This window comes from Malaya genurostris, chromosome 1 (assembly GCF_030247185.1).
Source record: "Malaya genurostris strain Urasoe2022 chromosome 1, Malgen_1.1, whole genome shotgun sequence".
Taxonomy (NCBI): domain Eukaryota; kingdom Metazoa; phylum Arthropoda; class Insecta; order Diptera; family Culicidae; genus Malaya; species Malaya genurostris.
Genome location: NC_080570.1, coordinates 19,125,361 through 19,148,808, shown reverse-complemented (window position 1 = coordinate 19,148,808; position 23,448 = coordinate 19,125,361).

Below are 23,448 nucleotides of genomic sequence, written 5' to 3'. Positions count from 1 at the left end.
ATTTTTGTACAATTAACGGTTTCTGAGTTACAACGATTTGAAAAAGGCAATTTTCGTGATATGCAAAAATACATACGCCCTTTTTAAAAATCAGTCGTGAGTCGGACTGACCTCTCCATCGGCTAAAAACTTATGGTTTGTCATACTGAAGCCATGTGCAAAGTTTCATCCAAATCGGAAAAAGGTCGAGTCTGATAATCTGCTAAGCATTTCTGGAATTGCTCCAATATCACACACCAGCAGCAGACATCCGTAACCGTTTCGTTTTCTTTATAGCGTGTACGAAATAGAACAAAGCACGCATCGTTCGTGTTGTGTTTTCTTCTTCCACCGTTCCACCACGTACCGGTGTTGTACATATAGTCATTCTATATAGCGCTTTGAAAATTTTGACACTCATCGCCCTGTAACTGTGGAACCGGAGGTCGGATCCGGATGAAATTTCACAGTAGCTGTAAAGATAATATGAGCTTTAATTCAAATCAAGATTTGTGAAAATCGTTTAAAGCATGGAATAGAAATCGAAGTGAATTCTATTTTTAGAGTCACCACTTTTGGTACTTTCGGAACCGAAAAGGAGAGGGGGGGGGGGAGGTGTGCCGAATTTGGGTTTTATACGCACAAACTAACAAGCTTCGCAAACTAGATGAATTTATAAAACAGTTTTATGGGATTTGTACCTGTTTTTGACCATCGTTCGTAAAAAATCCTAATGAAATTGGTAATTTTCTACTTATTACACTTTAGTTCCGGAACCGGAAGTCGGATTCGGATAAAATATTCCAGAATTTTTTAGAAAACTATAAGACCTTTCAATTGAATCTTAGTTTGCGAAAATCGGCTTAGCCATCTCTTAAAAAAGTGAGTGCATATTTTTCCCATTCGGGCTATGGGACCATGAGACCATGTGAATCTTGTGAATGTTGTCATGTGAATCTTAGTTTGTGTTAATCGGTTTAGCCGTTCCAAACAAAATTTAGTGCATACATTTTATCTAATTTTCACATATTACTTTTTTTATTGTACATTTGCTTATAGTTTATTTTTTGAATTTCTCTCTTTTAAGCGATTGTATTATTAATGTATGACTTAAATCTCTAAATGGTTTTATTCTGTCAATTTCTAACCATTTTAGCTGTTTGTTTTCCTTACATGCTTCTCTGTTGGTGTAACAACACGTGATTCACTATTAGCAAAACGACCGCTCGCTAGTCAATCGCGCCACCCGTTCGTGGACAAAAAAAATCATTTCTTGAGTGAATCCCAAAACAATAGGATATGTAGAACAGCCCCCAGTGATTTGTGTCGTGTCCACCACCCTCTCGGGCTCGGCAACATATTGGCGTTTTAATTGTTTTTAAAAACACAACTTTTCTTTTTTCAATTTCCCTTTTTTCTGTCTTCATTCCACACACCAGCAGATCGGTGCGCGGCGCACCGCCAAGGCTCAGATGACAATAACAATAACATCCCACCAGCAACCCGCGCACCCGAACGGATGGCGATTGGTCGGTTGGCTGTCGGACGACGATGACAGACGGTTATTTGTGAGTTTTTGTATTGTTCTATCGTCGTTTTCCATACCGATGTTGTTTTGGCGCGGGAAAGGAGACGAGGCGTTGGGCGATACGAGATGGAGGCGATGAATAGAATTCCAATTTAAAATTTACTGATGACTTACAAACAATTTCGCTTTGTTCGGATGTCTTGTCCCGTTGATCGGAATCGTGCGATACGGGATGATTGGTACATAGAAAATACGGATTTCAATTTCAATTTAATTGAATTAATTTGATGGGCACAATGGCCAGCCAGAGAAACTGTTCGAACACAAACCCCGTTGAATGGTGGCAAATGGAAATTATACCAGTCTTTTTTTTTTTCTGTGCTGATGATGATCCCGGCGTATTCCCACGGCCGCCCCAGGTTTCGAACAAAAACCAATTAAGTGCAACAAAAGCAGTAATAGCATCAGGCTTACGTCAACCCGACGCGATAAAAAGTCAAAATTTCGCATCACTGCACCACCGCCACCCGTCACCGGGTCGGAAAAGTGCGCTTACAAACTAATCCAATTGTTAACAATTAAAGTACGCCCGTGCACACACACACCCTTTTCCCAGACGAGGAGTTTGTAATTACCCGTATAGCAACACTCACTCAGCACTAAATCCGATTGTCAGCTTGCGACAGTAGGACGAGAGAGAGAGCGGGGCGGGAGCGGGAGCGAAAAGAAAAACGAACGATTATAAATATCACATTTCTATGAGAAAGTCAACAATCCAGGCTGAACCAGTGGTCGGGTCCAGTGCCTGCGACGAGATCAACCCCCGGATCTGTGGAGGGGGAAAAGCCGAATTAAATCGTTTGTCAAATATTGGTCGAAGGAATTAAGCACCGCTGCCGCCGTCGAAACTTCCGGTGGTATTTGCGTCGGAAGGCGTCGGGATGTTGTTGAAATTCGATCCGGTTACTCGGTTCTCGGTTACACAAAAGATGCGTGCGTCAGCTTCACCGACACTTTCGTCGGTTTCGAGGAGTATGCGAAATAAAAAACACCGACCGACCGACCGACCGACATCAGAGACGAAGCCGGGTCGCCTCCCGGTTGGCGAGGTGAGATTTCGGATGAAGAACAAAGCGATGCGAGTGTAATCAAACAAACGGAACTACTGCTGGAGAACAAGGAGAAGAAGAAAAAGTTGAGGAAGAAAAACCAGAAGCGAGGGGAGAGGAGAAAAATTGGCCCAACGCTCGGCGAACGGCGCCCGAGAACAGACAATCTTAATTGATTGTTTTGTAAATCGGTTATCTGATTTGTTGTCTCGTTTGCAGATTAGGAGTTTTGATTTCACTGTTCGTTGATTGGAAACTGTTGCCGGTGGAGTGGATTTCGGCGAAGGGTTGTTGTGGAAGTGTTTGGCAACATTCGGTGCAGCAAAATTTGATACAGAGAGTTAGTTCTTGAAACGCTTCTCGATCTTGGAATGCCTACAAACTCTATTTGTATGTGATACTTCATCAATGAAGAATAGTCTTTATTGTTGTGTGAACAAAGCAAATCTTTGCGGTTTATGCTGAACAGCCAGGTTGCACAATAGTTTAACATAAACTGTTACGCACTGACGAGTCGAAGACGAAATGTGAAGAAAAACGTATAAAACTGGTTCAAATATTATTTTTAAAACTCTTCTTAATCCACCTAGTGTTTCATTAAATAATGTTTAGTGTTTATGTCATATACGTCGAGATTTAGTGACATCTCGAAAAAAATTTTTTTTTTTGAGAAAGTCGACTTTCTGTGATTTTTTCGAGTCCCAAAAGTCGATATTTTCCTTCGAGATTAGACTAAATCTCGACGTTTCATACCATTTTAAGACTTTTGGCATCAAAAAAAAATTTCGATATCGGAAATTTCATGTACTGCCACCATCATATCTACAGAAGTCACAGTGATCTTTGAACTTGATCAAATACCCGACAATAGCTTTTAAATGAGCCTCAGTTTGTTAAAATCGGTTCAGCCATCTCTGAGAAAATTGAGCGGTAAAAATATCTTTAAAAAGTGCACACCCAGACATTTTCCGATCTCGTCAAACTGAGTCGAATGGTATATGGCACTATGGGTCTCCGAGGCTCCGTTCGAAAGTCGATTTTTACAACAATTCTAATACCTTTCTGTTGAGAAAGGTAAAACGTACAATAAATAGCGGTCATAACTATATTTTAAACGATGTTTTAAGAGTTTCGTCTTCCCTAGCCAGTGCTTAGCAGTTCAGTTTGAACGGCCATTGCAGTATATCAATTCAACTTGAACCACAATACAAGTAGGTTTAGAATTTTCCCTACACAAAAATCTCAGAATTGCGGAAGCAAATAATGTCCTCATGGTAATAACCAAATCATATATATAATAGGGCTGAAAAGTCACCACTTGTGGCTGAACACCCAATTTAAATCTTAATAATTTAATTTTAACTCATATTCCAATAAATAGTTATTAAAAAAAAATCAACTTGAACCGCCATGCAGACGTAAAGTTTTGTTCCTCTCCAGCAACACATTGTTCAGTTGCACCACGGGATAACACACAAATTTCTGTGAAAGAAACGAAAATTATTTGTAGATATTTAAAAAATAATCAATTTGAAAGTACTGTTCTGTCTTTCTGTACAGAAAAGTATTAGAATTGCTGGAGAAACCAACTTTTGATTGGAGCTCTGGAGACTCCCATTCGACATTCAGCTCAACGGCTAACCGATTTTAACAAGTTTAAGCGCGTTTGAAAGCTACTATTGGGTTGTGAACCAAGTTCGAAGATCAATTGACTGTCACTTCCAGTTTCGACTCTATAATGGTATTAGTGACGTAACCGACAAACCGCATTTATTTTCTCTCCGCTCCTTTTTGTGCAAGACGGCTAAGCCGATTTCTATCAGCTTAAGCTTGTTCGAAAGCAACATTTAGGTTGTGAATCAAGTTCAAAGATCAATTGACTGTCACTTGACCGATTCCAGAGATAAAATGGTATAAGTGACGTAACCGAAAAAACGCGTTTTTTTTCGTTTCGCATATTTTTTCAGGAAGTAATGATCCAGTTCTAATGTATTATTGCTGATACTTTTGGTTTCGAAAATGTTGTCGAATAAGTGGCGTAAGCGTTGAGTCACGCTTTTATGAACTAACCTTATCTAATCTTAATATTTTTTTTTAAATCAGCTCAAATTCGTGTCAAAAATAATCCTAACAAAAAAAAACTTTATCGAGCCTATTGGAATGGCATTTTTTGTCAAGAAACAGAAATACAATCATTAACAGCCTATAGAGTTATGTGAAAAATAATTTAAATATTACAAAAAAGTACCATGTAAAGCTTAGATATTTTTTTTCTTTAAGCTTTTTCTTCGATTTCTCATTGCTTAGCAATTCCACTTTGAACAGTCAATGCTGCATTGCATTGATTCCGGCAGACGACCACTTTCCTGGGTTGCAAAACATTACACAATAGTGCATCGTTTTTACTTTATTCATGTGCATTTTGCACAAACCGATCGCTAAGAGTTAGCATAACCTCTAAATGACTACTATCTGTTGATGGCCAGAAAGTCGTCAGCCCTGTTTGATTCGGCACAACAGTAAAGATGATTCAGTTCGGTGTAAAAATAGTGTTCTTTTCAAATAAAAATTACTTTACGTCTGCTTAGCGGTTTATGTTGTACCACTAGGTAGAATTGGTAGATCATCAACTTAAGCTGCTAATGCACTGATCAGTCGAAAGCGACACATAAAAAGAAAACAAAATTATTCATGTGCACTTCGCACAAACCGATTGCCATGAGCAACCTGGCAATCTCTAATTGATTGAGGATATTATTTCGCCGAAAGCCGTTTCGTCGAATAGGTCGTATCGGGTAATATAAGCAAACCTAGCCGAGTGTGAATTCTAAAGGCAAGCAATCCGTCTCGGTCGCCATCGTTCATAAATAACTGTAAAATATGGGTCAGGGTGATTTCGCCGAACGCCGTTTCGCCGAACACCAGTTCGACGAAAGTGTCATTTCACCGGAAGAATTGTTTCATTCAGGGTTAGCCAAATTTTGTGCAAGAGCACATAACCGTTTTTAATATGTTTACATTGCGTGTTTGACTCATCAGTGCATAGTAGTTTAAATTGAGCTGCTAAGCAGACGTAAAGTTTGTGCTACTTGCAGAAACTTACTTAAACGTCTTAATATAGAATTGGAAGTGACTGGTGATAAAGAAATACCAAAAATATAGTTTACTCGCCCATTTTGTTGACTTTAAATCGTACATTTGAAATAATGCCAATTTTAAATAACGAATGAAGTAATTGCCCCTTGTTCGATTCTGGAAGAATAGTCTTTCGATTTCACCTTCCGGATTGATTGACGATACTCAAAATGGAATTCCTACGAAAGTAAGTCGAATTAATCAACTAATAAGCGCAAAATTACGCATCTCCGTTCTTGTACATGTGCTGTTCAACCTCGCTGCCGCTCGTTCGAACCAAACTAAGGTAATGAAACGTTGTTTTGAGTGGATCGGTTAAACAAGCCAGTTACAAGTTTGTATGCGAGAGACCGCTGTTCTGTACGATATTTTAACTAGTGTAATCCTTTCGACGAAACAGATTCCGGGGAAATGGTTTATTCGGTGGAACAGTTCTCGGTGAAACTGTTTTTAGCGAAATGCATTTCGGCGAAACGGTTTTCTTTCGGCAAAATGACTCGTTTTCGTCAAAATCGAGTATTGGATGTAGAAAGTCGAGACCGACAACCGTAGAATTGTAGAGCATCGGGAGTTGATTCTGGAACAAACTACATTATATCTGTTTTCCTCTACGTCTTAACAAAAAAAAAACAAATCATTGAAAGTCAATGGAGATTTGATTCGTTCTTCAATATGCGGTGTTCGAGATCATAAACGTCATTGCTGCGACCACACATCAGCTGAGACAAAAACAAAATCTCAAATCAGCATCTGACGGCAAAGCGGAGGAATAGACTTGCGATGCGACGTACAATGATTGCTGGTGGAGGGGTTGCCATAGAGATATGACTACAATTGAACGCGAACCATGCTCGGTTCTTCGGTTCAATTGGGGTGTTTTTTCATGTGTGTTTCACATGCAGGGTAGTCTCAAAGCGATTTTTCTGGATAGGAGTTAACTGCGGGTTCGAATCCCGTCTCAGCGGTGGCTTTTTCGCAGTTTTCATTACATAGTTGTATTCGCATGTCATTTTTCAAATCTGTTTTCCTCGTTAGATACTGATCAAATTGAAATATTTGTTTTCAGTTCTTCATAGAATGCGGTCTTTGTTTTTTTTTAAATTAATTTTTGGAAAAAACGACAAAAAAAAGTTAATTTTTTGTTTTTCCGGTTAATCCGGTTTAAAACAATCAAATCGATCAAGTTGTTCTTTTGTTATCGTACACACCAGCTTGAAAGTTTGCTCCACTTTGAGCAACCATATCTCAGGAACAACTTGATATTTTTATATAAAATTTACACTGTAGGAAGGTTTTTTTACTCAACGCTCGAAATGAAGGAACGAAATGTTGGGATTCAAGAATCGAAGTCGTTAGCCGGTATTATCTCGAAGTGATGACAATCGAAAACCGAGAAAAAACAGAACTGAATCTAAAGTTAAAGACCTAGTATCAACAACTGAATCGAATCGAATCCTCTGCATTTTTACATGCACCATAGGAAGGGGTTGTTTGTTATTAAATCATAGAATAAAATTATCATGTGCTTATTGTTCTGGGTAGCCGGCTACCGAGAATACGTGGGAAATTTAATCCCGTTTGGTATTAATGTGAAATTTCTGAGCGACCGATTGCTTTCAACGAATTCTATAGCTCGTCTCGCCAAAGAACACTTGCCAGCTGGCAAGCTTCTTGGGATAAAGATGATCTGGGTCGGCGAATGCACTCAATTATTCCGAAAATATCGACAAAGGCATGGTTCAGGGGACTGGATGTGAGTAGGGATTTCATTCGTATGTGGTCCAGACTCATGTCCAATCACTACACGTTAGACGCACATCTACTTGGAATTGGGCTCTCAGAGACTAATCATTGTGCTTGTGGCGAAGGTTATCGAGATATTGATCATGTCGTTTGGACATGCGTGGAGTATCGTGATGTCAGATCTCAACTAATAAATTCTTTGCGTACCCAAGGTAGACTATCCAATGTGCCAGTTCGAGACATTCTTGCTTTATCATTTCATAAAGAAAATTGGAGATTCAATTTAATGAAGAACCCTTTTAAGACTTAGTTCTGATTCCAGCTGCGACCATGAGTTCAACCAATAGCTACCTTAGAATAGAAATTATGTAATGATACAAACAAACTCGAAATAGTTTATGAAATTATAAAATGTCTGAAAATAACAGCTTATTTTATAATGTATAGACGTTAATCATTTGGTTCAAATAATATTTCCAAGTAGAATTCATAATTAATGACGAATTACCTAAGATGATATTTAAGTCATAAGAGGAATATGTTTTAATAAATTTAAATCGTTGTGACTATTTTAGAATTATATCAGGATAAAAATTTTATGTAAAAGTGATCCTACGGCGAAGAAAAACTTATGTAAACTGCCTTAAGAAATAAACGTTTTTATGGAAAAAAATGGATCCTCCTCGCAGTCTAAATTATATATACATACGTCCTAATGAGGCACGGTCGCAAGAAATATCTGCACGCTCATAAACTTCACGCGCGCGTCTTAGACTTAGTGTTTAACCCGAAGAAAAAAAGATCCATTGATCAAACGTTCCCCGAATAAGCGACGGAATTTGTTTAGCCCGAATTTTAGTAAGGAGAAAAAAATAAGAATGAAATGATATTTCGTTTTTTTTCAACGACACTCAGAACTTTTAACCGTGCAAAAAAATAATTGCTAGAAAATTTTTCAAAACGAAATTAACACGTTAGTCCCGATCCCATTATTGAACAGGCGCCTAATTTCCGCAATCACAACGAGCAGTCCCAAAATTAACACAAATTAATCCAGCCGTTTCCCGATTTCTCACTCCGAGGCCCCGCTCTGTACGATATTCATTTTTGTCAAACTTCCGTTCAGCCACACTCCGAGAAATTAAAGCACACAATCAGCAACCGTCTGCACGTGTCCCCCGTGCCCCTTCCCAGGGTGGACCGAGAGATTCAGAGAAAAATGACACACAACGACAAGAAGGAAAAAAAAACAACTGGAAAAACGGCACCTTCCGGACTTATTCAACGGAGCTTCTTCTTTTGAAAGTCCCCTTCTCGTGGCAACCATGGCTTACCGAGGGAGGTGTCAAAGCGATAAACAGCAACCGACCCCACCCCCACCGCTTTTGGAGGGCCGTTTGTGAAATATAAAATATGATTATTCCCTGAGCTCATTTCCGTCGCGCTCACCCGGCACCGGGTTTCGATAGCTTCTACCCGCGCTTGGTCGTTCACTGGCTCGGATAGGAATAAATTTTGCAACCCTCCAACAGCAGCAGCAGCAGCATCCAAACGGAGATGATGCTACCTGCACATCCCCCTCCGGCAACCCTGATTACGAACCGTCTATTGTGGAACGATGATAAAGTTATTCATCGCTCATATCCTGCGTGTCTTACGTTTTTCTTTTGGTTTGTTGGGTTGGGACGTTGAAGAAAGCGCGTGCACACACTCACACACAGATACTAACTTGAACACGCAAACATAGAAGAACAAATAAAATTCGAATCAAATGTTGGGGAAGTTTGCTACTGATGATTACCTTGCAAGTGTGGGAGGCAATCGATGAGGTTGGCAAAGTTTTCCCACCTTGCCCTGCGGTAGATGGTGGCTGCCGGCATCCAAGGGAAGCTTGAGCAATGATTCACTGCGAACGGTAGGAGTGGAGAGGTTATTCTTACCAAGGTGATAAAGCGGATTCCGGTAGATGCTGACAATAATGGTAAGGACTTCACGGGGTTCGTTGCTAGGGCGGTTGAAGTGAGTGTGGGTGCGGAACAAGAAGCTGGAGCGGATTCTACTGTTTTCAGAGGATGCTTACACGAACGAATGAAAACGTTTTGTACTACAAGAATATTTTCTTTGATTACTTTATATGACGCTTTTTGAGGAATTGATTATATCCGGAAAATTGACGAACTCAAATTTGCAAGTCATTCCCACTTCCTAATACAGAACTTTTCCGTATTATTTTCGGTAAGCTACGTTCGCTTAATTGGCAGCACCATTGACTATCGGTTTTAACATTTCGTTTCCTGAATTATCGATTTTAAACTATTTGATTTGAAGTCTTCGATTATCATTTCTACATTCTTACCTTTTTTATCTTCAAAATAGAACGAGTTCTAACCACGAATTTTACGCTCAATATTTTCTCTTGACTTTCGACTGTCAACTACCACTTGATTAGAGGAACTCTCGATTCTTGAGTCGATTGATTTTCGAAACTGAGATGTATCGACTTTTGAAACCAAATACACGATTGTTAACGCTCGATCAAAAACCAGCCTCTCTCTCCATTCTTAAACCGACCATAGATTCTCGACCCTTGATTGTAGACTCTCGATTCTCGTTTCCATTTATTTCATGAGTTTACATACTCGATTATTACTATTAAGATCAGCTCTTCTCCACATCTTTGCTCTGATTCATTCAAACTTTTGACACTCCTGATTTTGAGTTCCTCTTTCGTCTCTCTAGTATTTATTTCTCGAATCTCAACGCTATCATAATAATTATTTTTAAGGGCCAACTTTGGGGAAAATTTTTAGATTTACGAAATTGAATTTTTTTCTATACCCAATGTTTTAGAAATGCATGAAACGTTGAGATATAGTGTAACCCGGAATTTTTTTTTAAACGAGTTGAAGAATTTAAAACCACATAACTCGGAAATTTGAAAATTCGCGTAGAAAAAAAAACACAAAATGGAAGAATTTTTGTTAATGCCAACTCTCTTAGAAATGCATGAAACGTCCAAATCTGGTGAAACTAAAAAAAATTGCATAAAACGTCAAGATCTGGTTAAATCTAAAATTTTTACCTTTTTTTATATATATAAAAAATAGGTATAGAATTCGCTCAAACTTTAGAAAAAATTTCCGAGGTCCGGAGGACCGAATGTCATATACCAATCGATTCAGCTCGACGAATGTGCTTATCTGTCACAATTGACCTTGAAAACAGTATATATTTTCAGACTTACATTCCGCACGGTAATACCTATCCAACAAGCCATAGATTGTTAAAATCCGTCCATTTTTAACGGAGATATCGAAATTTTTGTGTAAGCGACTTTTTCCCCTATTCCAGCAGTAGAAACTTTGAGCGTTGTCTGGCAAAGAAATGCTTGGGAGCAACATAAAACACGGTTTTTTTATACTGTCACATACATTTGTTTCTAAGTACCCAAAAGACTCTGTACAGCATGATATTTTGCCTCGGACCGATTTTAGCACGGTTCGTTTTTGGCAACATAATCGTTTGAATATGCCATATGTAAACCAGATGATGGCAGAATTTTCGAGTTGAAAGTAATTCCATAATTATATTGATTTAAACTACTTACAGCAATAAATGCTGGAAGAACATAACAGCCATATACCATTCGAATCAGTTCGTCGAAATCAGCAAATGCGTGTGTGTGACAAATCATTTCACTCAATTTTTTTCGGAGATGACTCAACCGTTTTCCACAAACTCAGATTCATATGAAAAGTCGGGTTCAAGGTTCCTGAATTATGCTTAGTTCCGACCTCTGGTTCCGGAACATTATTCTGTAGTTCCGTGAAACGAAATTAAAACTGTGTAACTTATATTTCTCGTGAATGGCTGAACCGATCTAAGATTCAAATGAAAAGTTTTAAGATTCTATAAAACATCTTGTTTTTCAGTCAGATCCAACTTCCGGTTTCGGAGATACAGAAGGTAATTAGTATAAAAATGTCTATTTCACATAAATTAATCAGGTTTACTGGGTTAGCAGATTTGGATAGTCGATAACCAAATAAACTTATTTTATTTTTGGTTGTATTCAGTTTTTGTTTCGGAAGGCACCCAAAAAATTTAATTCACACTACGATTCCTCAAAGATGTCTACACTGACTTTCAAACATTTTGAAACAAATGTAAACTATACAGCTAGTCAGGTGAATTTGTCTGACTTCGGCTACACCGAATTTCGAATTCCGGTTCCAGTATCGAATCGTTTCTCAAAGCTCAATCGTTTTCTCAAAAAAAAAAAGCCAAATCGAATTTCAGAAACAAAAGTTCAAATTAAAATAAATCCAATTTTATCCAATTGTGACTTCCGATTCTGGAATTGTAGGATGATGAATTTTTAAAATTAAAAGCGATATAGAAGATGACAATCCCGAAAAGCTTTAAAGTTGCACTCAAAAATATTGCAATTTATTCGTCATATGGCCATACGAATCGGTTTGGATTATGCTAGTTCCCGAATACCGGCTCTGGAAGTACCTTAAATTACCGTAAACTCTGAAGTGAAATTACTTCGACATATCATGGAATGTTTAATCGATTGTTACACTTTTGGATTCAAATTCGATCCGATTTGCAGTTTCGACATTACAGAGTAATGAGTGATTAAAATCGCAAATTGCCACTTGAAACGACGGACATTAGAATAATGTCATGAAAACTGAAACACCGAAGAATATTCATGCAAAAAACACATGCGAATTATTAAAAAAAGGTATCATCTCACTGCTAGGTGGATTAAGCACGTTTTTTTCAATAATCGAAAACTTTCTGAGTGTCAGAGTATAACTTTGAAAATTCGCCCAAAAAGAAACCACGTTGCTTCGGAAATCCGCTGAAATAAAACCGCGCAGCTTCGGAAATCCGCGTAAAAAAGCTACGGAAAAAACAGCATAAAAACGTGTAAAAACTACCTCAGTATCCTCTGGTTTTAGAAGCTCGTTGTACCAACCAAAGCGATTAGGTTTTACAGTTGATGCCGACGATCGAATCCAAAATAAATCTTTTTCTTATCTCTCGGCACGATCCGGTGCAGAAGTTTCATACCAAGAAATCAAAATTTCACTCACCAGTTTTTCGCTTCTCCTGCCGTCTATCATTCAGCTCATGAAAAACCCATTTTCCCACCTTCTGAATTTTTCCCATGCCGTATAGGCGATCAGAAAAATCTTGACAATTAGCGCTCAACTTCCCCGACATTTGTTTCTGAAATTGGGAGTTTAATTCGATTTTTCAACCATCAAGCATCTTCAAATTATTAGAGTTGACCTTTGCCGTAGTTGTCTTCTAAATCGTTCAAATCCACGCTCCTACGGCTGCGATCGATAGAGCATTTTTTCACAGGGCTTCAACGAGAATTCAGAAGCTGTCCATTCGTGATTTTAAGTTCTTTGCTGAAAACTTTTACCCTTCAACTCTCGAATCTAGACTCGATTTCCAAAATTCCTCATTCTATCCTAATTTCTCTACATAATATTGGAAATCGACAATTCATTCTCTTCACTGGACTCTATTCCCCAAACTCTTGACGCGAATCACGATTTTCAAGTCTGGATTTTTGTCTCTCGTCTTGTCAAAACGAATTATTTCTCTCGACTGTCCACTTTCAATGGACGAACTTAAACCTTTATATTTTATCCTCAATTCTCGATGCATAACTCTAGACTTCGGCTCTCAGCTCTTGGTTCTCGACTGTTCATCTCTCTACTGTAATCCTCTGGTACTTCTAGACTCTCTCCACCAAACTCGTTGAAATTAGTATATCATCCCGCCGTTGGTTGACTTGTGACTCTTATGTCTCGATTATTGATTTCAGATTTTTCGGCTGTCTTATTATCTACTCTCTATTTTCGAATTTTAACTTTACTCTCACCTTTTGTGTCCCGGTTATTCATACTCGCATCTGGTCTCTCTTCTCACAAAAGTGTTCGAATTGTCACTCTCATGTCAAGAATTTTTTTTAGTCACTCGCTACTCTCGACTCTCAACTGTTCTAAGCTCTCGATTCACGTCGCTACACACTCATTCGATTCTCGCTTTTTGGTTATTTGCTCTGAATTTTTTATTTGTGTTTCTTTCTACTCATATCGATCATTGATTCCCGAAGTCGATTTTCGATTCTTGCTTCTTGACTCTCGATGTCGTGACTCTTGTTTCAGATCATGACTTTCAATACCGTGCTAGACATTCCACTCTTCAGCATCTTGACACTCAGTTTTCAACTTTCTATTTCGATTCTAGATTATCTTGCTTCTCACTATACCAGAAGTATATTCAAAGCTCTTGAGTATAGTCTAGTGATTCTCCCTTCTCGAATAACGATTCTTGATTTTTAGTTCTCTCTACTATCAAAATTGTATGTCCAATTGGTATTGTAGTTTATTGTTGAATTATTTCCTCTTAACTTGCGGATCCTTAAAATTTTTCTATAGTCGTAGCTTGTAGTATATTTTGAAAAAAAATCTCTCTTCACGACACGTCCAATGCAGCTCGATAGATTGCAACTCCGGGCAGTTCGGTAGATTCGCCTCTTTCGGTACAACATGGACTGCATTCGTTTTATTCCATTCCAAAACAAATTTGGTGTAGTGAACGGATGCCAAATCATGCCAGAAAAGTGAGGGAGCATTCTAGCTGCGTAGGAATAGTAACAATCACTTCTTTAGTCATTCTTCATCGTTTTTTTACTGTGTTTACCGTTCCATTAGTGATGATTTGGCTTGCTCGACCACGGATGCGTATTGCATGCTAAACCAATTTTTTTTGTTGTTTTTTGAAATTTGATCTTTTTCTTCGTCCGTTTTGTTGCATGGCAGGACTTTTTCAAGGTTAATTAGCATAGCATAGCAGTAATGAAGAATACAAAAAGTATAAAACACAAAGTGATTTCTTGCGTAAAATTATAAATAGTACATAGAAAAATTTAAAATTGTAAATCCTTTTCAAATTTGTAATTTATTTCATAAATAACAAAAAAAACGAACAGATCCCCTCAAATCGACTTTAAATAAATTTAAGATGGACCATCCCATCTCATCACCGACTCATCCCCAGCGATGCTTTCAAAGGTTCCCATCGGTGCTCATCGAACCTGCGGAATTATTCCCAGTCCGGACCTCGTCTTTTTCGAACCGATTTTGTGATTTCTTCGGAAGGAAATCAACATACCAAATCCACGCACCGCCGACGGTAGACGATTGCGAGCTGTGGAAAGTCATAAAAATGTACAATAATGGTCCAAATTCTCTTAACCCGCCTGCCTGGTGTTGTGGTTGGTGACAGGTAGCGAGGTTTTGCTTTTTTTCTTTTGGTTCTATCCAGGTTCGTTTTAGTGTGGAAGTAGATCGTTTACTTCCCGTCTTTGGCTTTCGTCTCGTTGGGAAATGATCATCAATTAATTTATTTATGATCGATGTTGGGATTCCTGTTTCGTTTTTTTTTTTTATTTTCGGAAGTTGCTTCAACAGTTAATTAACTCATCAGCAGCGCGCCATTGATAGCCGCTTTCCGGAAGCACTGGTTAATTAAGGGTAGAACTGGCTCAATAAAATCTGACCTCGTTGCAGGGAGTCGAACCACCACTACTCTGAACCGACGGAGAACCCGGACAAAATATACAATAAAAAGGAGCGTTAAAGCAAATACTCTATATAATTAATTTGTTTCGAGTAAATATAGCTTCAATTATAATTGCTCTTTCTGCTTCGCTCTTTCCCCGCTCTTAATTGCTTAATTTGCATAATATTTCAACGAGCCATGTCTGAGAAATTGCTGCACTGGGTGCCCCGAACCTGCCGCCGGATGGTTGGTAGCTCCAAGTGGTACAAGCAACGGGGTGAACGGGCGGACGGCACATCAATAAATAACCAGTAGTAGTAGTAGGGTGTGTGTGAGAGAGAGACAACACATCGCAAAGTGGGGACCTAGTCCATCGCTCGTAGCTGGCGCTGAGATTTTCCCGCCCGAACGAAACGCAACGCTGGGTTGGAACTGTATGGTAGTGTAAAATTTTAAAAATGGCCGTTCGCTACCCTCTCGCAACCCCCGCACCAATACATCGACCGAAAAAAGGGGAACGCTCGGAACGCTTCGGCGCATACGACGGTCGGTCGGTCGGTCTGTCGATTCATCGGGGTCGAAAGCCAAATTTGCGCATGACAGTGGTCCAAATTGTGACGTTTGGCACCCAGCATCCCTACACGAGCGTACAGATTTAAGACGACCAACACACGATGACAGTGACAGGGTGGTAAATAAGGCAGGCTAGAGAACCACAAAATTAACACACTGTGTACGGAGTGAAAGGAGTATCTTGGAGATGGACGCGGTCCAAAGTGTTGCTTTATTTGCTTGTTTTCATCGGGGTTTGATGATGGTTTTTGGTCACAGACTAAATATAGCCGGAAAGGAAAAAAAAAGAGGAACACGAAATAGAGACCGAGGAAAAGAGAAGGCAAGTCGCTCTGCTAGAGAGTAATAAATATGTAATAACAATATGTCTAATTTGGAAATTTGCAGAAAATTTAAGTTTATTGATTGATTGATTTCCGAACCGTCGTCGGGACGATAGGACTCTTCATCCGGATTCATCTGCAGCGTGTTTGTGTGAAACGTGCTGACATGTGATGGGAAGAAATTTTTATTCAATAATAGAAAACGATGGTGAATAAGTTTTCCGTGGGTTTCATTCATGGTATAGTGCAATCAACATGACAAATCATTTAACGATCTAGCTAAATGTAAACCAACTTCCCGTTGTTTTTTGGAAGTAACGCAAAGCATTCGTTAGATGCTACACTTAAGCGATAGCCGATTTTTTGTTACTAAAAGCCACTCGTGGGACTACAGTATCGCTATCGGTCGGAACGAATTGGGAACATAGCTTGTTATTATTTTGAATTCTGTTTCCAAGAAAAACGGGTGAAACAGCTTTTTAATTAAACTCATTCTGTTTAGCTCTGGAGCCTTATTGTTACACGATAGGACCCCCGAAAACGGTATTTGATTTTCCGTATCGTAGGACGTCAAGGTCCGATAGGTGGTCTTCGTCGGTATAGAAAAATTAAGGTATAGGTACCTACGACGCCATTCTTTAGACTGTTAGTTCTCGTTAAACGTTGTTCCCGTTAAACCATACACAAACTGCTGCCAATAGCAACGTTTTTTGTTGTGCCGATCAACAAGATCATAATATTTGATTCCAGAAGGTGGTACGAATTTATCTAAACCCTCAAGCATCGGGATACTCTTCGTTCTACCACGAGCTGGGAACTCATTCACTAGTTTTCTACGGCATTTTAATTGTGATTTGTAGAAGCAATTCAATCAAAAATATGTACTCGTCTAATTGATATATCAAAAATTTTGTGTTTTTACAACCAAACATCGATTCTTTCAGTTGATTTCAAAACGCTGAGAGTCGTTTCAACGTGATCCATTTCCCCGAATGCATCACGTTTGTTTTGTTTACACTGAGGTCACTTTTTATGCGGGGGATACGTACCGCTAAAAACAACCGCACAGAAAATAAACTGCGTAACTTCGGAAATTCGATTAAAAAACGGCCTTACTTCGGAAATCCGCGTTGAAAAGATTTCAAAACTAAAGAAAAAAAAATTGGTGCCCAATGTCATAGACATGCACGAAACTTCATGACAAAAATAAACGATCGACAATTGTTTTTTGCGTATTTAGGAAGAATTTCCATGTTTGTGTCGCTACCATTCTATTCTGAAATTATATAGTATTTTAAGGTATGAAATTGAATTAAACTAGTCTTGGAATAAAGTTTTAGAAAGACTACTTTTCCAGATAACGGTAGACAGTAATGGTTTGGTGGTAGTCTTGAAAAAAAAGACTAACTAGTTCGTGTAACGTTTCCTAGAACAGTCAGAACCTGAAAATTGTTGATTTATTTTTAGTGCTAAAGAAGGGTGGTTCGCTTTAAATATGATTCTTCGGATAAATAACTTTCAAAAGGTTTTGCAATGACTGAGTGGAAACATATTTTAAGGAAGCCAAATGAATGAAAAACTTACAGAAAAGATGAAAAAGATACGCTCAGAGGCAGGACTCGAACCTGCGTTCCTATGCATTCCGTGCATACGCGCTACCATTTCGCCACCCTAAGCCTTGTGATAGACACAGCTCTAAAACACAACTAGGCATGATAAAGCGTACATCGAACATGGTCTATATCCTAGCCGTCTCACGACCGGTACCATACATCCAAACATCTTCTCTGTTCATCCAAAATTAGTCTTCTCGCTCTATACCTATTTTCCGCTCAAGCACTAAGTAGGAGAGTGTATTTATAACTGATTGTCTCTGAACTTAGTTATGGCGACTTTACGTCAAACTTGCTAAAAATTAATAAATAGTAAAACTATAAATGTTTTTCTTCTCAAATTTAAGGCCGTCGGCTGCCACAAAGTATATCATATTATCCGTTTTTTTCTTCAGATAAGCTAATTGAAAAAAATATCATTCGGAGCCATCTGCACTAGGGCATACGACAACTTTATTTAGAACCGCTAAAATCTATCTAACAGTCATCTAGAGTCCACTCATACAGAATGCAATCATCATAAAAAAATTTGACTTTTGAATCGTGAGCCAAAAGGAAACCGAGTGTTATGTATGTTCGTTGAAATCGCAAAATGACCGTAGGTAATGTCAACAATGTCATTTGGTTCACTCGAATTTAAACTCGTAATTCCGGAACTGAATATCGGATCTGGATGAAATTGAGGAGTTTTGTATGAAACCATATGACCCTTCATTTGAGCCATAGCCATTGTAAAAAATCGGTCACGCTATCTCTGAACAAAATGAATAAGTAGAAATTTTAACATTTTATCACCCCAGACATGGTTCAGTCATGCGACTCGACGAACCGTGCTGGATGTTATATGACACTCGATCCTCCGAGTGTCGGTTCAAGATTAGGCTGAATATTGTTGAAAATAATTTCCACCGGTGGTAGATGGAAAATGCAAATCAATAAATCTACTCAAGTATAAAGCTAAATGAATCAAATGGTTCGTTTTAAATACTGCGTCATAACACGTTTACAATCAAAAAGACGGAACTAACGAGAGCAAAAAAATATATAACGTGATCGTAGAACTGCACACGGTGCAAATTGAATCAACAAGGCGGGGCCGACGAGAGCAAGAATGTGCAGTCGCGTCTGGAAAGATAGGCTATGATGTTATTTTCTCAACTAATTTCATGCAACTTAACTATCCATGTCGTTTGCCGTTTTTTCTACAATCAATTGAATGGCTCCACTCTGTAAACGTAAACAAGTTTCGTTGCTTTCGATCTCATCGAACTGGCCTCGTTTATTATGTAAGCTTCCCTCGTCGACTGCTGCCGGCTGCAATTATCCCTTAACAAATATCGAAAACCCCAAGAGCGCTCTCCGTAACCAGTCCTAATGAGTTTCCCAAGACCCTTTCGAGCGGAGGTTAATTGTCGAACGCAACAAGACACGAAACATGATCATTAAAAAAACGGCAGGCAAAATTAGTACCCACTCCGTCCGGATTGCCCGGGCCCGGGCACTGATGGCCGTTTGTCGCTTGTTTGTCAATTGCTCTCCTAACATCATCTTGGTGGTGACTGACTGCGCCGGACCGGCTGGCGGTTTTTGAATGCACCGCACCGCACAATGATGTCAGTAAGAACGCGTTTACTCTCGGTGTGATTAAGATCCAACTAATTTAGATAGGCTTCTGATGGCGGCCGTCTGGGAGGCGCAACCCGATTCCGTTGCCGGTTGCCGACTGACCTAGGGCCAGCCTCGAGCGAGCGCCGATTGACGTTTGATGCAACCGCAAAACCGATGAAAGAAACCGGATGACAGCCGTTCAGCAGCTCCAGGCAGAGGAGGAACTCGGAGGTTCGGTACCAACCCGATGCGATGGAAAGGAAATGATTAGAGCAGTAGCAGGGATTAATTAATTGGTTTTAAATTAATTACCCACCATTACGAGACGAGACTAACGAGACTAACAGCCCTGGGCGAGAGAGAGAGAGAGAGAGAGAGAGAGAGAGAGAGAGAGAGGGAGAGAGAGAAAGAAAGATTCCGCCTAAGCCGCAGCTCTCCCGGCTTTGCTCTCCCGCTAGCTGAGATGATGATGAGAGCCGAATCGCGATCGTAAATCATCTTGACTTCGACTTCAGCTTTCGAAGTTCCGGTGCGAATCGGAGCGAACCAAGCCCAGGGTTGTAAATGTGTAATTAAGTTGTTTAATCGATCGGGTACATGTTGGCGCTATTCCCGTCGGTTGTTTTTATTTTGATGAGGTTGATTCTGGGTTGCCAGTTTTGCTGGCTTTAGACATATTTTTTTACGTTTCGTCCTCGACTCATCAGTGCATTAGCAGTTCATGTTGAACCACGAGATGGCACTAGCAGTTCAACTCGAATTGCTAATGCACTGATGAGTCGAAGACGAAACAAACAAAAAAACACGAAATTAGTCATGTGCCTCTTGCACGAACCGACTACAGTTAATTATTTACGGTTCAGAAAACGCGAAGGTTTTTTTTTCAAGGAATTCAGTCAATATCCGCCTAGGGACCACTTCCACTTCTCGTCGTTTCACCGGCCAATACCAACAAATTGTAATGCCAGCCGATTTAATTAAACTCAAATTGCTCTATTAATTTTGTTGAATTTTGATTTCAACCGTTCCTAGGAATTCCTTTTTTTTTCTGAAACACCTGAGTCTCGTTGCGTTGTTATCGCGTTACCTCATTAATTATGCCGCGCACAATTTGTAACTTCTAGGAATTGCAACTGCCCGTTGTTTTTATTTTTTCGATTGTTTAACCCACCAAAAGCATCGGTAAAGCATCTGCAACAAAGTACAATCGAAAGAGAGAAAGAATTTTATCACCCGAGCCTTCCATTATTTCATTTAACGATCCTCGCCGATCGCGGTGGTTATCGCAGGACATTTCGTTGCGGTTGAGAACCCCTGGTCGGTGCCGCTGAAATTGAAATTGAAAGGAACTCTATTTGACTCGCTTTACCGGCGAATAGCAATCAAATCCCGCTGCCGAAAAAAAAACAATAGAAAAACGATATACGGTAAACAATGGGAGTAGAAAAGTTTTCGGTGCGCCAGAGAGAGAAAGAGAGGGAGGCGAATGAAAGATCGTGGAATTCCGCCGCTTCCAGTGCTCTGCTGCCACGGAAAGGCTTTATTAAAATATTATTAGTCAAATGAGCTCAAACTTCCCATGCGGTGGTTGCGAACAAGCGGAGCAGGCAGAATTCCGGGAAATGGCTCCAGATCGTAACCACCGTTTCGATGGGAAAAAGGGCTGCCGAAGCTATGAATATGAAATTTTATTACGTTTGCACGATAAAAGTTTTTGTCGGGTGCTGCTCCGTGCTGTATTAGGGCGGCAATTATTGGCGCTCGAGTTGAGGTCCGGAACTGAAACAACGGATGCAAGGGAACGCTCGGTAATTAGCTTTTGTTGCCGCGGATTCAGCGGATCAGATTACGATTTGCGATTGAATAGTTTTTCGGAAATATGGACTCGATTGGGTTCGATGGGAAGTTACTGCTGAGATCCGATGCTATTAAAAAAAACTAAAAACATTTAAATTACTACATTTCAAAGCTTTTCGCGATTTGCGATAGCCATCCGTTCGGGTGTCATAAAACAAACTTACCATCGTTAATTAGATTGCATGGTAAGTAACTTTCCAGTTGAGTCCATTGTTCAGATTTGTTGAGTGAAAATTAAGTGGTTTAAAGTTCGGTTTGTGCCCATTATGTGACCGTCGATTTTTATCAAACACAGGGCTAATACATTGAAAAAAACTGGTGCTTTGTTTGAAAAATAGATCCTCGTCTAATATGCTAATTAGAACATTTAATGGTTAATCCCCCTTTCTCTTGTCGTTCAACCAGTCAGTCATTAAAACATGTTCCTTTCATTATGATTTTAAGATCATTTAGATTACTTCGCATATCCGACAACATTCTCGAAACCAAAAGTATCTGGAATAATACATTTAAACATGATCATTGATCACTTTCTGAAAAAAATGTAAAAAAAACGATTTGTCGGTTACGTCACTTAAGCGATTTTATCTTCGGAACCGGAAGTATCTGCGATACAACCTTCAAAGATGGTCGATTTTCCAATAGTAGCTTTTAAACGAGCACAGGAAATTGAGCTGAGGCTAGAAATATTGCGTTTTATCGGTTACGTCACTTATGCCATCATATCTACGAAGTAAAGAGTGTAATCGTCACATATCCAAACCACTATTTCCTCTTCACAGATAGTTTGAATGCAATTGAAGCCATTCGAGTGATCTGCAGTCGCCTACAAAGAAGCTTAAATATTTTCAGTGATTATCTTTTAAAAATGGAAAATTAAACCAAATGCAGCAGTAATGCAATTAATTATCTTTCCTCATAAGCCAAGAGCTTCTTTTCTTAAACCAAACAATAATCACATTCTCAAATTGAATGGCTTGGAATTGACATGGTCTGATCAAGCTAAATACTTAGGTTTAACGTATGACAAAATACTCACTTTCAAGGATCACATTCGAGGAATCGAGGCAAAGTGTAATAAATATATTAAATGTTTATATCCTCTTGCAAACAGAAATTCTAAGCTCTGTCTAAAAAAACAAATTAATAATTTATAAACAAATTTCCAAACCAACCATGCTTTACGCAGTACCAATTTGATCAAATTGTTGTTCCACCAGGAAGAAAACGCTTCAAAGGATTCAGAAAAAAATTCTAAAAATGATTTTGAAGCGTCCTCCCTGGTTTAGTACAAATGAGTTACACATACTCACAAATGTAGAAACATTAAATGTAATGTCACATAATATTATAAGCAAATTCCGACAAAAATCGATGCCATCTTCAATGCAATGAAAACGACATATTGACATCCAAGCTCATTGCTTCATTCCAGGTAATGAAAGATCGGACAATTTAGCCAAATGTGGTGCTTTTGAAGGGTGACACTTATAAGCGACCGATTGCTTTCAACGAATTCTATAGCGCGTCTCGCCAAAAACCGCTTGCCAACTGGTAAGTTTTTTCGGATAAACATGATCTGGGTCGGTTGATGCACTCAATTATTCCTAAAATAACGACAAATGTGTGGTCCAGGGAGCTGCATGTGAGTAGGGATTTCATTCATGTGATGTCCAGACTCATGTCCAATCACCACACCTTAGACGCACATCTCCTTCGTATTGGACTTTCCGAAACCAATCATTGTGCTTGTGGCGAAGGTTATCGCAATATTGACCATGTCGTTCGGTCATGCGTAGAGCATCGTGATTTCCGGTCTCAACTAATAAATTCTTTGCGTACCCAGGGTAGACTATGTGTAAACTTCAATTGAAGGTTCAATTAAAAATATTTAATTTTGCACAATCCAAGAGTAGCTTCCAAACGAACCTCAGTTTGTGAAAATCGGTTATCGGTTGAGAAAATGCTATAAGTTCCTTTTTGACATGTTTTGGTCACTATTCCCGGAAACTTCTTTATCATTATACTTATCAGTGTTGAGAAAAAAATCAAAATTTTGAAAACTACGACTGAAATTTTTTGCAAGTGATTTTAAGACGAAAAAATCGTCGACAAGAAAACTCACTGAAGAAAAGTTCACTACTGATTTTTTTTTTTGCAAACGCGATTCTCACTGAAAACTGATCTCACATGGCAAAAAAGCAGTTATGAAAAGTTCACTAGCGATCATTCTCCTCGATGATATTTATTTCAGAAAAACGTTCGCACATTGAATATGTCTGATATGATCCTCGAGCAGAAGAATTTTTTTCTAATTTGCCGATGAACAGAAACTGAACCTTTCCGAAAATGTTCAGTGCAGTTCGATGCTCTGATGATTAGTA